We start from the raw sequence: 12,720 nt of genomic DNA, 5'->3' as shown, positions 1-12,720 counted from the left end.
CTGAAGTGAATGGCGCATGGTGGAAGCACACGGAGCACGGCGCCTCCCTCCCAGGTCTGCTAGCCTCACGTTGACGGTCATACAGATCCGTCTGATCTCGAGGGCCTGACACATGTAAAATGCTTAGAACAGAGCTCAGTTTCTCTACCTGTAAAATGGGGGTGATAATTGTGCCCATCTCTTTGGGTTGTTTAAGCTTTAAGTGAGAAAATAGATGTACAGTTCTCAGAATAGTGCATAACATGTAGAGCACCATCAAGGTTAGTTTTCTAAATTCAAAAACATGTTAGAACCTGTTTTTATTCTGAAGGAAATTGCTTGACGAGCCTACTTGGTTTGGAAGCTGAGACCCCGTGACCCTGTGGGCAACGGAGAAGAGGGTAGGGAATGGCCCTCTTGCCAATCAGCAGAGTCAGCCACACTCTCTCTCATCCTAGGTGAGTTTTGAATCATCCTAGATGGTTAATACTTGCCCACTTGAGAGGACTGGGCCAGGGATCCTCCTAAGACCTTTCCCTAAGAGCTGGCTCCCATCGCAAGCTGGATATTGACAAAAGGTATCAACATGACCACCGCCCCCCGAACATCAATCTAAGAACTATAATTTTCATTCTTCAAGCCCACTCAGAGTTCAACAACCCCCGCTGTCATTGCAAATCCAAGCCCCTGCTCTCCTGACCACCCACTACTCTGGTGGCTGTAAAGGTGGGCAGCTCTCCTTGCTAGAATAAAATCAGAAGACAAAAGTGCTGGAAGAAAAAATAATGTGCTGGAAGGACAAGCTCCCTCCCAGTGAATATTGTACTGAAAGGGCATTGGAAAAGGGTAAGACTGGGAAGAAATAAGGTAGCTAACTGGAGCCTTTGGTGCAAGAACAAATCTCCCTTTGTGAAATCTCCCGGTTCAGTTCCACAGAGCTGCCTTCCAGGGAATTTCCTGGAATGGGTAGAATAATCAGATCCAAGTTGACTGCTGGAGAGAGAAAAGCCCCTTGGGAACCACTAGGTCTCAGGTCACCCTTAGCTGCTGGGAGTCTTTGACTTTGGCCCCGGGCCACAGAAGTCACGAGCTTCTGCACGCATAGCTTGGCTCTTGTTGCGGAGCACGGGCTCTAGGTGCGCAGGCTTCAGTAGTTGCAGCACGTGGGCTCAGTATATGTGGCTCACGGGCTTCAGAGCGCTGGCTCAGTAGTTGTGGTGCACGGGCTTAGCTGCTCCGTGGCATATGGGATCTTCCCGGCCCAGGAATCGAACCTTGGTCACCTGCATTGTCAGGTGGATTCTTAACCACTGAGCCGCCAGGGAAGTCCCTCCATTATTTTCTTCTTTTTCTTTTTCAATAAATAGTATTCCCCAACCCCACCCCACCCCCATTTTAAAACAGAAACATGGTTTTCCAGCCACAGAATGAAGACAAGTGAAGAAAGTGATGAATTTGACTGAAATCAGCTCAGTGTTTTGTGACCACTTAGGGGGGTGGGATAGGGAGGGTGGGAGGGAGATGCAAGAGGGAGGGGATATGGGGATATATGTATACATATAGCTGATTCCTTTTGTTATACAGCAGAAACTAACACAGCATTGTAAAGCAATTATACTCTAATAAAGATGTTAAACAATAATAATATTTAATATATATTAAAATGTAATAACCATAAAAAAAAGAAAAGAGCGAGAAAGTGCTGGGACAGCATGGGAGGAACTGGGAAAGCTACTCCGACAAGTGAAATATATGGCATTCATGGAATTAATTTAGTCCTAGTCTGAAGGCAGGGCCCTAGAATGGTTGCTTCTTATTCTAAAGGCATAGATTGGGACCAATTCTGGCCCTCCCTGGGATACAGAGATCAATTAGGTTGAGTCCTCATCTTGAAGAACTCATAGTCTAGAGGGGACAAATAAAAGGAAAAATTCGTTCATTGATTCAATCATTCATTGATTCATTCAGCAAGCTTTATTAAGCCCCCATTATCTACCAGTCAAACCACTACGACCCCTCAGCTCTCCATCCTACCTCCAAGACACGGCTTATAGTAATGGTCTGTTTACATGTGTGTTTCCTCTACCACCTCTAAGCTTTTAGAAGACAGACTCTGTCTTTTTCATTACTTTAATCCCAGTAACATAATACTTATTGGTTGAAACAAGTATAACATATTAAAAACCAAAATTAAATCATAAAAGATGAAATAAAACAGATTCTAAAATCAATACAAACAGCAGCAAATTGACCCAACTGTACATCTTATTGATAACTCAACCACCCAAGCATAAGGGATTAATTCAAGTTTTGTTTGAACATAACATCCTGACTTTGCACTATTATTGGGGTATATTCTAAGGATGTAAATAACCACAAATAAATCTTGAACTTTAAAAAAAAGTATTTTAAAATATTGATTAATTTTTTGGCCACGCTGTGCAGCATGTGGGATCTTAGTTCCCCGACCAGGGATGGAACTCACGCTCCTTGCATTGGAAGCAGGGAGTCTTAACCACTGGACCACCAGGGAAGTCCCTAAATCGTGAACTTTAATCAATAAGTTTGTATTGACATATATCATGTTTTGTAGGTTAGACGAAATATCACAAAGAATGAATATATAAAGTGGTAAAGATAAAGAAAAAGATAAAGAAAACACTCTGGTGTTGGATTTGAATTGATGGGATCACTGTGAACTCATACATATTTGCAGATGCAAAATGGTTTAGCTACTTTGCTATTTTGCCATATTTATTTTAATTTCTCTGAGGTCCTAATTCAACAACATATGTTGAATGCTTACTCTATTCCAGACCCTATACTGAGCAGTTTACATGAAATATTTCATTTAATTTTCACCACTGCACTTTGTGATTTGCACAACTATTATTAAAAAGGTGAGAAATTTGCCCACGATAATGGCAGAGTTAGGTGTGGTCTGACCCCAAATTGTGCTTATAATCACAGAGATGAGTAAGACAGGTCATAATTTAGCTCTGTCTTAAAGCACTGCATTCATTTGTAACAATAAACTTGATCTGACTACTGAAATAAATAAGTTTCGCAGGGGAACGCCTTTGGAATCACCTAATTCATCAATAAAAGTATTTGTGCTCATTTGGCATAGAGCATATTCTAAGGGGCCCGAGAAGAAAAACCAGGGTTTTAGACCCAGCTCTGCCAATCCCAGCTCCGTGACCCTGTGCAAGTACACCAGACCTCTCTGGGTCACTCTTTCCTCTTTTCTAGATTGAAGGAGCTGGAGGACGCAAGAAGTCACAGACTCAAATGTCTGCAGGGGTCAACAGGTAACACAAATGAGTAAAATGCCCCCATGACTTGTGGTGACCTCTATGGTAGTGGTGGTGACCTCTCACCTCCAGCCCAATGTTGCCGGGCAGGAGTTCAGGCCTGAGGTCACCTGATCTTCCAATTCCTTAAGAGAAGCCAGGAATCCAGACTCATGTGACATTTTCCAAATCTTAAATTAATAATTAAAAGAAAACTTGTATCAGAAAAACAAACCCACCAAGCAACCCATATGTGGCCCTCAGGCCAACACCTTAGAAATTTTTGGATCAGATAAACTCTGAAGTCCCTTCAAGGGTATTCTTTGTAGAAAACGAAATGGTCCCTCCAGGCACGGAGCAGATGTTCCATGCTTTAAGTTGTGACGCTCAAAGCTGATTGATTGCCTGGTTGATCTCAGAACTTTTCAAGGTTACACTGGGATAGTGGACAAGTCCTGGTACCTTTTTGGGCCGCCACCTTCTTACCGTAGAATGAAGAGGCTGAAAGTCTCTAGGGAAGGGGGAATAAAGCTAATATCCACTGAGCACCTGTTCTATGTCAGGGATGTCCAAGAATCATACCATTTGTATTAGTTGGGATTCTCCAGAGAAACAGACTATCAAAATATACATGGACAGAGAGAGAGAGAGAGAGAGAGAGATTGAGATTTATTTTAAGGAATTGGCTTATATAATTGTGAAGGTTAGCAAGTCCAAAATCTGCAGGGTGGGCCAGCAGACTGGAAACCCAGGAGAGCTAATGGTACAGTTCAAGTTTGAAGGTCACCTGCTGGCAGAATTCCCTCTTGTTCAGGGAAGGTCAGGCTTTGTTCTACTCAGGCCTTCGGCTTCTTGGATGAGGCTCACCCACATTATAAAGGGTAATCTGCTTTAGTTAAACTCCACTGATTTAAATGTTAATCTCATTTTTTAAAAAAACAGCCTCTCAGAAACATCAAGAATAAGACTTGACCAAAAATCTGGATAAGGTGACCCAGCTAGGTTGACACATAACGTTAGCTATCATACCATTTAGTTTTCATGATCCAGTGAAGTCAATTACTAACCCCTTATAGATGAGGAAGCTCTGAGAAGTTAAATGACTTATACAAAAACAATTAGGGGCAGAGTTGGCATTCAAACCTGTCTGTGTGACTTCAAAATTCATCTCTTCACACAGTTCTATCATGATTCTAGATATTAATGCTACTATTTGATAAAGGTAAGATCCAAGGTTGATAGATTTCAGGATCAAGGGAGCTGACTATGGAACCCAGAGCTCCTATTTGGGCACCCAGGGAGCACTCCACAAGGGAATATTGTCATTCAAGTTACCTTTACATGGACTACATCATCAATCCTCCTTCCTTGGGTCAGGTGAGTCAGGGCCTAAGGAACCAGGGATTCATTTCTGTGACTTGGATCTTTTTCAGGTTTTTCCTACATTCTATCCTACAAATATTTCCTGGGCATTTTCTGCATACCAGGCATAATTCTTGGGGGCTGTGAATACAGAGATGTGTGAGACATATCTTTGGCATCAAGCTGCTGTGGGTGTGTTAGGGAATAAAGCAAATGCAGTGTTGTGAATGGAGCAAGGTGGGGAGCCAGAGAAGAGGGACCTGTTTGTCAGTCCCTCCAACTCTGGGGTCCTGACCTTTCCCTGGATTTCATATCCTTGGAGCCTAGCATACTGCCTGCATATAGTAGGGGTTCAATAAATGCCTACTGAATGTCTGCATGGATGAAGGAGTAAGCAGAAATGATATATTTACATGTCTGTACCTCTACTACACAGTTATCTCCTGAAGGACAGGAGCAGTAGCTAAAAATGTGGGCTCACAACCTAGACCATCTGACTTTAAAGTCCAGCCACCCCTCTTACTGACCCAGGCTCAGTGTCTTTGACTGTGAAATAGTGCTAAAAATAGCACTTACCATGGTGTCCCTCTGAGGATCAAAGGAAGTAATGAAATGACAGTGCTCAGTGGAACCCCCAACACAGAGTAAACGATTTGTAAACAGTGACTATTTCATTGTCATAGTCAGTATTAATTTCTGGCTTCCTGGCACACAGCAGGACTCCGTAAGTAATTGTTGGTGATAAATGTGTGAATGAATTATCTTATCTTGGACCATTGGGAGCAGGGAGGCAGGCAGATCCTCCCTTTCTTCTCCTCTCTGGGTTGTTTCATCTCAGCTCACAGTTATGTCCCTTGTAAGTGCCTTGCCAGTCCTTGAAACTTTGGAGACCAGGGCAGTAGAACATGGTGGTTTGTGAGGATGCGGGCCCAGTAAACTTTCGGTGATCTTTTTCCTCATTACTTTTCACCTAATCCCTAAATTATTGGCATCTCCAATGAGTTGAGAGTGGATGAGGAATTAGCATTCTTCAAAGCTATGATTCTCACCCTCCCTAGTAACGGCAACCTAGCTTAAGCAATTCTCTGATGAACACTCTATGACTTCCTTGAAATCCATAAATATCACTAATTCCCCAAAGTCCTTGCTATACTCTCGTTTGTTCCAAGACCAGAGAAAATCGGAAACACTGTTTAAAAGGATCAACTCTCCAGGCTTCCCACTTCTGTCTCCTTCGTTACACCATGTTCAAGTAGATCAGACAGTGCCACTCTGGATGTGACTTGGCATGCAGTCACCGTACTGGCCAGACTCATAATTTGAAAAGTGTCAGTTTATCTTTACATCTCACCCTTTATTTTGGCTTGGCAGAAACTCATAAACAACTGGAAAAGTTTACGTAAAAATATGTCCCCATTTCAATTAATCTTTAGGTAAACTTGTTTGAATTCAGTCAAAATTTTTTGCCAGAGAGGTGTAGTAAAATATACTTATTTGACCCAAAAAGCCCCCAAACAAATGGATTTGGAGAGAATTAATAATATATTCTATATTATCAATGATAGAATATATTTTATATTAATAATAACATAGAATATTATTAATATAATATATGCTATATTGGTGAGGCTATATAATATAGCAATACATTATTAATATAATTATTAATAATATATATCTAAAATATTTTGCCTACATTTTGTCCTTTTAGTCTTAGAGTGACAATATATTGAATTTTCTCTTTGAATCGAAGACCAAATATAGTCAGCTAAAAATGTATTCTAAATAAACATGTGGCAAAGAAAAACTAATGGATATAATTCTTGGATGACAAATTATAGATTGGACTGATAAAGAATATCAGGGCATTTAGAGTTAGGGCATTTTGGTCCCAAACTCTCAAGTCCAGGCTTTGCCCTTCTTGATGTCTGAGGTGTCTTTATCAAAGACTCAATGCTGGGAAAACTTTATGTTCTTTTTGTCATGTAAGCAGGAATGTCATGTCATGTAATGAGGTCATCAGGAAGTACCTAAAAGTTCCCTTTTCTAGCTTCAAAATGCAAATGATTCAGAAAACACTCGGGCTATTTCAGTACTAGAGAATTAATGACAACTCAGCATATCCCAAATTTTGAAATTTAGAACTTGCTGTTCAACTTCCGTTGGATTGACACATTTTATTTTTGTAGGTCTTGGGTTTTTCAGAGAATAGAGAGAAGATTTTGGGGATACATGTAATATAAAAATTATAGCAAATGTTTATTGAAATACTTGATAAAATGAATATTTATTTATGTAAGGTTGATACATAATTTTTATAACTTTGTATCTAATTACAAAACAAAATTTGGGAAATATGCTAAAAAGAGGAAGAAGAAAATAAAAATCACTTCTAATTCCATCACTCAGAGATAATCATCATTTTCATATTTTTAGTGTGATGCCAAGCTTAATCCCTGGTAAAAAGTAGGTCCTCAAAAAGTATTAGTTCATTGCCTATGTCCTCAAGTCTTTATTATTATGGATGCATGTATTTACATATATTTAAAATTGCAATCATAGCATGTGAACTGTTTTGTAATCTGTTAACATATACCTCAAAATTACAAGCCAAAATAAGTTTTCTGTTTCAAAACAGTGCCCTTGGAAATACTTTCATGACTTAAAACAAGTTGGTGGATGATCTTTGAACCAGCCTAAGGCATATGTGTGTTGTAGGTCAGGTTATCCCTGGGAAATAGACTCAGAAGGAGAAGGAGATTTGAGAGGAGAAAGTTTACCGGGGTGCTATTGGGATCAACCCTCCAGGAAGGGAAGCAAAAAAGGCAGGCTTGGGCAAAAGGACAAACAAAGCTGCAATACAGCCCCAGCAAAGGCCTCAGCTGATCCCAAAGGGAGCCGGGATGGTCCTTCAGGTGGTCTGTCCTGGAGGCAAGGGCCGGAACACTGAACAGCCATCAGAGGTAGGTTGTGGTGACTTTGGGTCTCCTCATCAGGAGCAATTCTGGAGGCGGCTCAGCTGAGAACCAATAGTTGCCAGCACGGTTAGCAGCTGGGGAGGTGAGTAATGAGTGTCTGGGGCCTGCAGGGCATCTGAGCGCCCGCTGGACTGTGCCACATGTGCCAAGGATGTTGTGCGTCCATCTTAGCTATTATTTCTTTGGATGTTCTATTTATTAATACCTTTTGCATTCTGTCAATATATGCTAGCAAGGGGGGTGTGAATATGTTAGTACTTTTTTTTCCCCTTCAAATTGTTGTCTTCTATTTGTGGCTATAGCCCAAATGCTACTGGCTCATTCTTTTGAATACCCTTTGTGAACATGATTTTTGTAAGTCTTTTCACTCCCTGTTTGCTGAAGAAAAGTCATCATGTTGGGCCCAAACAAACAGAAAAATGAGACATGACTTTAAAGGAATATAAATGGCTTGACTCTAATGGCCAAAAATCTGGATCCCCATGAAATTCTGAGAGACAGTTTCTAGCAATAATTCTAGAATTATAAAGCACCATTGGCAAAAGTGTGCATTGTCCCAGGACCCTGAAGTCAGTCTATCTGCTTTAAATGGATGGTCATAATTTAAGCAGATAAAGGTGAGAACCTGTGTGCATTTTACTGACTGTGGCTGACATGACAACACTTTTGGGCCCACCCATCCAAAGGCTGCTTGGTTCTAAAAATAACCCAGGGGCTTCCCTGGTGGCGCAGTGGTTGAGAATCTGCCTGCCAATGCAGGGGACACGGGTTCGAGCCCTGGTCTGGGAGGATCCCACATGCTGCGGAGCAACTGGGCCCGTGAGCCACAATTACTGAGCCTGCACGTCTGGAGCCTGTGCTCCGCAATACGAGAGGCCGCGATAATGAGAGGCCCGTGCACCATGATGAAGAGTGGCCCCCGCTTGCCACAACTAGAGAAAGCCCTCGCACAGAAACGAAGACCCAACACAGCCATAAATAAATAAATAAATAAAAATTAAACTTAAAAAAAAAAACCCCAGTATTTGTTTTCCACTGTTCTCTTCAGATATGAATGTTGTCTTGGTGAATATTAAATAGAAGTATGTTCAGGGAAAACTATTAAGTTTAAAGGGAACTCAGTTGAGTGAGAAGTGACAGAGAAGGCTTTATGTTCTGGCAAAACTACAGCAATGATCACACGGGACGAGAAGGCAAAGACCTGCTCTAGGTTGAGAAGCCTCTCCTGTGGCTCCATCCAAGCTGAGTTACAAGATCAAAGCCCTCATCTTCCACCAGTAAGATGCACACACCCACCTGTCAGGCAATCCCAGATTTATAGCAAGACATGATTTCCAGAAACCTGGAGAAAATTCTAGTTACCCCTTGGAGTGTACTCTGGAAACTACTCAGGCTTCCTTTGTACACATTTACACTCTTATTCCATAATTTTATTTTCAGTCTAGGGCATTAACGATCATTTATGAAACTTACTAATCAGTCATGTTAGCAAGAGTTTCCATTTCCCATTTCAGATTGTCCCAGTGCTAAATATTGTGAATTGTCACTTAGCAACAGAAATATAACCACCCTTTGATAACACCTCTGGGAATACTCAATATTTCCTTGGGGTTTCCCTGGATATTTAGGACTATGAAAGATCCCAAAGGCTGTGTCATACCTCGGCAACTGATTCTAAGTGAACGTTTGGATGGTCCTCATAGCACAAAGTGAAGTGTTCCTTTTGGTAGATTTCCAGTTAATTTGGTTAATTAGCTAGCCAACACAAAAATCTGATTTTTAAGCAAGTCATCTGACCTAGTGTTTACCAAGTATAAGGGTGATAATTTATTCCTCATCTGCCTTAATTCTTTGCCTATTTCTCAACCAGGGTATTATTTCTTGGGTCCTTAAAGACCCCAAACATGCTTATTAGAGAAAATCTGGAAACACTAAAGAGAGGTAACAACCATAGTTTCACTATTCAAGGACTATAGCTTAGTATATTTCCTTCTGATCATTTTTCTTTTTAGAATAAAGAAAAAAAAGTAAACTTTTCTGTTCTTTAGAAAATAACTACTCACCTCTAACAATTTTGAAAAACCCAGAAATAGATAACAATGAATATAAAACTCATTTATAAACTTACCCCTATTGATCTTTAGTATTTTTCTATGAAAACTTTTTATTGGCTTTAAATAATTAAAACCACACTATAGGTATAATTTCCTGGCTTGATTTTTCCCTTCAGTTTTTATTTTTATCAGATTTCGTAGATGCACACAGAGTCAAAATGTTTTAAAAGACTTGTAAACAACCAGTCTCTTGACTTCACCAACCCCCCTTTCTCTACTCCAGAAGCAAACTTGTTCAACTCTTTTGCTGTATCTTACAATGGATGGTGTCTTAGATTTGATAAATTGAGGTATATATTAAAAGACTTTATTAAAGAGTTAATTAATATTCTTGACCCAGATGTTTACTGTCATGTTATTTCTATTAAAAACTTGAAAGTATAACCACAGATCAAATAGATAAATAGAGCATGATACCCTCCTACTAAAAGATTCAGTGATGTAGCCATAAAAATTATCTTTAGGAAGATTTTTCAATAATTTGGAAAATTCTTGTGTTGCCTTATTAAGAGCTATAAAGTGGGCTAGAGACATCTGTTGAAAGATGATGGATGGAACACAGGCATTCACTTTTGCTGACTACCAAAACCACACCAAATGAGAATAAGTGAGTCATTTAGAGAAAGACATAAACCTTTCAGGATAAAGACTTTGGGAGAAGAGGTAATGGCAACTGCATTTTGGAAAGTGTGAAGCAGTTGGCTGAGTGGATGTGGCAAATCAAATAAGCTAAATCTAAGCTAGCACGGGGGGAGGCCAAAATAATCCAATTTTACACTGCTTATTATGGGTTGAATTGTATCTTCCCTCACCTCCAAATTTATATGTTGAAGTTCTAACCCCCGGTACCTCAGAATGTGACTGTATTTGGAGATAGGGCCTTTAAAGAGGTAATTAAGTTAAGATGAGGTCATTAGGGTAGGCCTTAATCCATTATGGTTGTAATGGATTGATATGATGAATCCATTATGGCCCATCCAAAATGGGCCTTAATCCAATAGGGACTGGTATCTTTATAAGAAGAAGAGATTAGGACACAGATGCACACAGAAAGAAGACCATGTGAGGACACAGAGAGGAGACGGCTATCTACAAGCTAGGAAACAAACCTCAGGAGAAACCAACCCTACTGACACCTTGATCTTGGACTTCTAGCCTCAAGAATTGTGAGAAAATTAATTTCTGTTGTTTAAGCCACCTGGGCTGTGGCACTTTGTTATGACACTGCCAATCCCTCAAAAGGAATTGAAGAAAACTAATACCTCTGGAAGTAAAGCGAGAGTGGTGTGTAAGACCAGAGGATTCCTTAAATATCTGTAGAAGAAGTAGTTGAAACCCCTGTATTCAATCCTTGTATTTACCCCTCTCCACCCTGGGAAATGATTGGAGGTTTCTTTTTTCTTCTTTTTCTTCTTCTTTTTTAAAAAATTGAAGTATATCTGACTTACAATATTATATTAGTTTCAATGTACAGTATAATGATTCAGTATTTTTGCAGATTATATTCCATTAAAAGTTATTACAAGATAATAGCTATAATTCCCTGTGCTGCACAATATATCCTGTTGCTTACCTATTTTGTTTGTATCTCCTAATCCCATACCCCTAATTTGCTTCTCCTCCTTTCCTTCTCCCCTTTGGTAGCCACTTGTTTGTTTTCTATATCTGTGAGTCCATCTCTGTTTTGCACTTACTTTCATTTGTGGGTTTTTTTAGATTCCACATATGTGATGCCATACAGTATTTGTCTTTCTCTGTCTGATTTATTTCATTAAGCATAATATTCTCTAGATCCATCCACATTGCTACAAGTGGCAGAATTTCATTATTTTTATGGCTGAATAATATTCTATTGTGTGTATGTGTGTGTATATATATATATCTCACATCTTTATCCATTCATCTGTTGATGGGCACTTGGGTTGCTTCCTTATCTTGGCTATTGTAAGTAGTGCTACTAGGAATATTGGGGTGCATTTATCTTTTCAAATTAGCCTCTTTGTTTCTTCTGGATATATTCCCAGGAGTGGAATTCCTGGATCATATGGTAGTTGTATTTTTAGTTTTTTGAGGAATGGAGATTTACTTTCTGAAGAGGATAAAATAGAGAGGATTTCTAGACTGGTGGCAATGGTCAGATAAAAAAAGAGGTGGTACAGTACAAAAAACAAAATGAAGGATTAAGTAACATTTACATTCTAAATGCTAAGACATTGCTCCTACTCTTCTTTTCCCACTCAGTCGCCATAAAATTGAAGGGTGGCTTTGCCATTCAAGAGGTTTGAAGTATCTCTAATAAATTTGACCAGCCAAAGATATCATGGGTTTGCTCAATGAAACAGCAGAGCCAGACTACCCTATAGTGAAGCCCACTTTCCATAAGCACCCCTGCTCCTGTCCCTTGTGCTCAGAACTTCCAGTGGGTGTTTCAAACCTAATTCATTATCTTCCCTGGGCACACATGGCATCCCTCATCCTGAATTCCCAGTTCAGCTCTTAAAGGAAATCCTCTTCACAGATCCTCTGATCTCCAACTCCTAGTCCTTGTATACCCTGTATAAACCAGTTTATTAGCAGAAAACAGATGGCACACTCAAAGGGCAATTAATAGAGTTTAAAAGGGTCATTTCCAAAGGTGTGGGCAGGGTTCATGGAACAATAGGGATGGTGAAGCACCTAGCTGTTATCAACCCTAAGGTATGAGTGTAACTGGAACCTGGGAAGAGCTGTGGTCATTACAGAGAAGCCACATGCCAAGAACACTGGTCATAGGTGAGGAAAGCAGCCACTGCCAAAATATCAGCCAGAAAGAAAGGAGCAGAAATGATAGACCAGTTGATTCTGGATGGTATGTGGCTAAGAGTAGAACCCCTGCCTGACATCACCCTACTGTCACCATGACTATGTTTCAGGGAACTTGCTTAAGCACCCTCTCTCTCCCTTCCTATTGCACTCCATATCTTGTCAGTAACTCCTATTGGCTGAACCCAACCA

The 12,720-nt window shown here is 40.1% G+C and overlaps 1 long non-coding RNA gene across 1 annotated transcript in view; it reads right to left on the bottom strand.

The window, feature by feature from the left end:
* Positions 1-12,720, bottom strand: part of LOC309627520 — a 92,276-nt gene that overhangs the window by 64,136 nt on the left and 15,420 nt on the right. The window lies entirely within an intron of this gene.

This window comes from Balaenoptera borealis, assembly GCF_965194805.1.
Source record: "Balaenoptera borealis genome assembly, chromosome: 4".
Classification (NCBI taxonomy): Eukaryota; Metazoa; Chordata; class Mammalia; order Artiodactyla; family Balaenopteridae; genus Balaenoptera; species Balaenoptera borealis.
The sequence above is the reverse complement of the archived record's forward strand: the minus strand, read 5'-3'. Positions and strand labels throughout refer to the sequence as shown.